The sequence below is a fragment of the Nicotiana attenuata genome, unplaced genomic scaffold, assembly GCF_001879085.1.
Source record: "Nicotiana attenuata strain UT unplaced genomic scaffold, NIATTr2, whole genome shotgun sequence".
Taxonomy (NCBI): domain Eukaryota; kingdom Viridiplantae; phylum Streptophyta; class Magnoliopsida; order Solanales; family Solanaceae; genus Nicotiana; species Nicotiana attenuata.
The window spans coordinates 63,128-69,504 of record NW_017671422.1 but is presented as its reverse complement, the minus strand read 5'-3'; positions in this window follow the sequence as shown (position 1 = coordinate 69,504).

The window sequence follows — 6,377 nt, the reverse complement described above, 5'->3', positions numbered from 1 at the left end:
GGAATTCAGAATTTTCGTATGAAGTAGTAGAAGAATATTTATAAGATCATCTTTCCTTATTTATGAAAAAGATCACTTTTCTACAAAAAGTACTCAATAAATTTTCTTTAAAAAAATCTATAAGTTTATTATTATTAAAATGGGGAGGCCTAAATATTGGGGGCCTAAAACAATTTGCCTTAACTGCTTCACCATAGAGCAAGTAAGATTTTTCGTCACGAATTTAAATGTACCCCTATAGACATATAAAACTTATTAAGTTTAATTCATACAAGATTTGGATTGAATCTTAATTTTATTTGGCTCAAATAATAAATTTCGATTTTACAAATTAAATTAGTCCATTTTGTTACTTTCAAGCCCAAGGTCCATTTCATCTTAAGGCCCAGACTCATGCCATGTATCAGGTGACATGGCATATCCAGTCAAACTCAAAGCCAACAAGATGACGCCACGTGTGAAATGATGTTGGCAATCCCAATCTAAAACAGTGGCCAATCAAGAGTTACTAAGTGTCTAAAATGACATGTCTGGGCCAATCACAAACAAGCTTATCATCACATATCTTATGTGATAAGTTTGATGACTCAGATGACCCAATCAGTATCAAGAAAGAGAGTTCACATGTAGATAGATTGTTCATCCTCTACCATTATAAATAGAGGGGTTACATAACTCTTCGAGGACATTCAGAGTTGGAGAAGAGCTTCCGCAATTGGTGAAGGCATCCACAAATAGAAAGATCAATCATCAAGTGCATAGTTTTGCAACAAAGGAATGGTCAACGGAATTCTTCCCAGAGATCAACCCAAAATAACGAAGTACTTCTCGACGTTCTTGGTGACTAAATACATCACAAGGAGGTATGCATATTCCTATATTCAAGAAAAACGCTTCTCAAGCCCTTGAATTATAGAGAATTTCAGAGAAGAGAATCAAGGGATACATAAAATTATATTCACAAATATTTATCAATAAAATCTCTTTTCTTCATATTTTTTTGCTGCAGTTTATTTTTCATACTACAAAAATTTGCTGTGAAAAAATTTTCACGCCCAGCGGGACAAGTTCTACCCTCCGTCTCTTCCTCTTGCAAGTAGAAAATTACAAACTTCAAATGTACTGCCATAATGGCCTTTCGGAAGTGTGATGATGTTCCATGCAAGGATGCTACCCCTGCCGCATCCATTGAGCTCAGTCGTGTTGTTCCAATCACTCAAAGCAAGTTCAAGGCTAGTGGCTTGGATGGATCCAAATACTTTGTCTCCTTGGAGATAGCAACGAAGAGCAGATATCACATGGCGTCCGCAACCGCAATCTCTGGGGGCAACACTCCATTCTCGCTATTTGACGAACTTTCTCAAACAACCTCCAACCTTGGTGGATTTGAGGATTTGGTGCATTCTCCAGTTTCAACAAAAGTCAACGCCTTAATGACAGACACAACAAACTTGGACGAAACGTTTACTATGATGGAACAGATTATAAAAGTCTTAAAGAAAAGATCTTCAAATCGTTCATCTCATGAAATAATTTGAGGCCTATGCACCAGGAGAGTTGAGCCATATCCCTCCTCTTTCAACTGTTTTCACCTCGCAGAAAATGGCTGTTGAGGAATCGCTTTCCAAGTTCAACATTCAAAAGGAAAAGCAATCTACTTCAGTTGCGACGTTATCTTCCAAACAATTGCAGGACATGATAACAAATTTCATTAGAGCTCAATATGGTGGACCATCACAAAGTTCGTTGTACTACTATAAACCTTATACGAAGCAGAATTATTGTCTAACTATGTCAACCATTTATCAACCACCAAAGCTGCATCAATTTGATGGTAAAGGAAACCCAGCGTACATATTTCCCACTTTGTCAAGACTTCTAGTAATGCTGGAACGCATGGTGACCTTTTGATAAAAACAGTTTGTTCGTTCACTGAAAGGGAATGCATTTGATTGTATATTGACTTGGAGTCCGAATCTATTGATAGCTGGGAGGAACTTGAGAAGGAATTTCTTAACCATTTTTATAGTACCCGAAGAACTGTATGCGTGATAAAGTTGACAGGAACCAACCAAAGCAAGGACGAGGCCGTGGTAGGTTACATCAATCGTTGCAGAGCATTAAGTATGCACTAGGGCCTTTTATACATCCTACAAGGGATCAAACCGCAAACTTTTGAAGAACTTGCAAAGCGAGCGCACAACATGGAGTTAAGCATCGCAAGTCATGGAAAAGCATCTCCATTTGCTGATCAAAAAGAGTTCAAGAAAAGTGTTGCACCAAAGAACAAAACCAAAGAATCTATGACGGTGAAAGCAACTTCTGTGAAAGCCACGACCAAGCTAAAGGCGAAGGAGGAGAAGACCCCGAATCAATATCCGAAAGAGGAGAAATGTCTCCCAACCTTGAAGGAATTAGAGGCGAAGTTTTATCCATTCCCAAATTCAGACATACCCACAATCCTTGACAAATTGCTGGCCAAGAAAGTCATCAATCTCCCTGAATAAAAATGGCCTGAGGAAATTGGTAAAGTTGGAGATCCAAAATACTGCAATTTTCATCGCGTCATTTGCCACCCTACAGAGAAATGCTTCGGCGAGAAAATAATGTCTCTTGTAAGTGAAGGAAAAATAATTATAAACATGGATGAAACAGTGGAAGCAAACCATGCAAGTGTCGCGCCCAAGGAAAATAAGCATTCAAGGTTGCAGAACATGTCAAGCACTGCCTTCTTACAAATTGGAATTTTTTTAGCCTGTTGAAGTTGACCTTCCAAGGAAAAATCTTGAAGGTTTACTAGAGCTCGAATATCACTCCAAAGACAACGACGACGAGGGTTGAACTCTAGTCACTCCCAAGAAGTGAAAATATCAGGCAGTTTTGAGGCTACAAATTCCTAAACCAAGAGAGATGATGAGGAATGTGGATGGGCTACAACCACCACGAAATGTCAAATATTATACTAGCAAGAAGATTAATGGTGCCTTATCACAAAAGTTTTGAAATCCCATTACCTTGCGTGAATTCTTTCTTGAAAAATTCCTTTATGAAAGTCACGTTATTCTACCCAAAACACAAGAACATCATGATAACGAAAAAGTTATCACATGTTGTGCAATACTTTCCTTCACAGATGATGACTTGCTGCTGGGGTCTAAGCCACATAACAGACCTTCGTTTGTTATAGGGGCCATTCGGGAACAACACCTCAATCGCATACTTGTTGATGATGGATCGGTTGTCAACATCATGCCAAAGATGGTGCTAAAAAAGCTTGGGATCTTTATCGATAAGCTATCCAAAAGTAACCTAACAACCCAAGGTTTCAACCAAGGAGGACAACAACCATATATATGATCTGGGTGGTTTTATCCATTGGTGAGATGAAGTCAAACACCCTGATTCACATCATATATGCTAAAACATTATACAACTTGCTGCTTGGACGTCCCTAGATTCGTGAGAATGGAGTGGTATCATCTACTTTTCATCAATTTCTGAAGTACATAAGGGATGGAGAAATAGTCAAAATTGATGCAGACATTTATCCTTTCGCTAAGATAGAGTCATACTTTGCAGATACAAAATTCTACCTGGATTCTTGTGAACGGAGTGTGGAGAAACCATCATCACTAGACGAAGTCGATATCAATTCAAAAGAAGAAAATGAGGCTCAATGAACTACCACAAGCTATCTAAGAAGACAACTGAAGAAGTATCTGTTAAGCTATCATCATTCGAACGTGACATACAAACAAATACTGATAAAGAGCATCCAATTTTCCGCTATTTTTCGCATGAGCATCAAAAGAAAGGGCAAGCTCTATTAGAGTAATGTACTCCAAAGAAGCAAATGAGCCATAAAGCTATATAAGATTTATAGGAGCATATGACTGTCCCAGTTACACACATTCCATCCATGACTTGTGAGTCTACTAAAGGCAATTCCCAAGCTGATAAAATAAATGGGATTTTTGATCCTAAGGCCTCTGGTTAAAAAGTCTGGTTACGACTTCTCCAACCCATCAAGATTAGGAGAAATTAAAGATGAAGTCATTGGTGAAAAGATACACGGGCTTACTGATTCTAAACGAGGTTGAGAAAGCAAGGGCACTACGTCACCACTGCTAAGTTTGGGTTAGGATTTAGTTTGGTAGAGCCTCTTCTAATTTCATCTAAGAGAGTCAAAGAGATAGCTTCATAATAACACACCTCGGTAGAGGAGACAAATGAAGTTAAAGACAAGAAAATAAAACAACGGGCATCAATGTTTGATCGCATTGGAGGCTCAACACCTCGTGTCTCAGTGTTTGAAAGGCTAGGTCACAAAAGTGAATGTGTATCTTCCAAACATCTAAAGGGAGTGGATGCTATCTCAAAGACCTCTGTCTTTTGTCTCCTGGAACTATAAGAAAGTCACCATCTAGAAATATGTTGTCAAAACATGAGGCGCAAGGTCACTGCGAATTTGTTGCTAACAAGAAAATTTGTAGTGCTTTCCCATCACGTATGAAGAGGAAGTCCATTTTGTCAATATTTACAGATGGTCCGCTGAAGGTGAAAAGGAGTACCATCGTTTACACTTGTGAGCCTCATAGAGAAAAAAAAGAGAAAGAAGCCATGCCTACCATCAAGAAAGTCAAAGAGAAAAGTTAGAATTTATGGAAACTTCCCATAACATAATAGTAGAAGATAGCCCATACCTTGACATTGACGGTGGAGTCCAAGAGGCTCCCCCTCAACTAGAAGATGGCCGGCAATAAACTGTAGATGATCTTAAAGAACTCAATTTAGGCACTCTGGAAGATCCACGCCCAACCTTCGTTAATACGCTTTTTATGCCTTAATAGGAGGAAGAATACTTCAAGTTATTGACTGAGTACAAAGATATCTTCGCTTGGTCATATAAAGAAATGCATGGCTTAGTCCTAAGGTAGCCGTTAATTAATTCAGAATCAAGAGTGGAGCACGCCAAGTGAAGCAGTCACAATGCATGTTTTGACCTAAGTTAGTACCACAAATTGAAGCCGATGTCCACAAGCTCATCAAGGCGGGATTTATTCGAGAGGTGAAATACCCATCATGGATCTCGAATATTATCTCTCAAGAAGAAGAATAGTCAAATACATGTTTGGGTTGACGTTCGGGACCTAAACAAGGCATGTTCGGAAGATGACTTTCCGCTACCAATTATTGAACTCATGGTTGATGCTACAACAGGGCATGAAGCTATGTCGTTCATGGATGGATCCTCCAGATATAATCAAATCAGAGTATATCGTTTTTCGAACTCCAAAAGGGATATACTGCTACAAAGTGATGTGCTTCGGCCTGACGAATGCTGATACCACCTACGAGTGCGCAATGCAAAATATCTTTGACGACATGCTTCATAGGAGCGTTGAATGCTACGTCAATGACTTAGTGGTGAAGACAAAACATAGGCGCAACCACCTTGAAGACCTTCGAATTATTTACAAAAGGTTAAGAAAACGACCTGAAGATGAATCCACTTAAATGTGTATTTGGAGTTACCTCGGGAAAGTTTCTTGGCTTCATTGTGAGTCATCATGGAACTGATGTTGATCCCGCAAAGAATGACGCCATCCAAAAATGCCTGAGCCATTGAACTTGAGGGAGCTTTGCAATCTCCAAGGAAACTTAGCATTCATCCGTAGGTTCATCTCTAATCTAATCTGGTTGGACGGTGTCAACCCTTCAATCATGTATTGATGAAGGATGTCCCTTTCACTGGGATCAATCCTGTCAAATGGCTTTTGAAAACATCAAAAGGTACTTGCTGAATCCGCTTGTGCTAGGGGCGCCAATGCTAGGGAAGTATTCGATATTCTACATCGCGGCACAAGAACGTTCACTTTGTAAGTACGCAATTTTTGACCCGCACGATTTTATTATAAAATTAGTAGTTGAAAATATTTACTCGAGTTATTATAGAATTTTAATCCATTTTTATTACCAATTTATTAGTTTAGATTTATTTTGTTTAGAATTTAAAAATCGAAAACACAAAAATAGTTTTAATTTTATCTTTTCATCTTTTTATTTAAGTTTAGGCCATTAGTCTTTTGTAGTAATATTAATCTAATTTTGCTATCATTCTAATTAACTTTTTCTCTGGTTTCATTTTAATATAATCTTTGAAAAATGGTGGTTTCATATCAATATAAATTTTATGTTAGTTAAAGTCAATTACTAATATTCTAGTAGTATTTTGCTATTTATTTTTATCTTTGGAAAGGTGAGTGAATTTTAATTAGAGGAGTCCATTTTCAAGCTTATTTAGGTTGTCCAGCCCACAGGATTTGAGCCCAAACACCATCTGAGCCCAACTCCCTCAACCCAGAACCCACTGACCC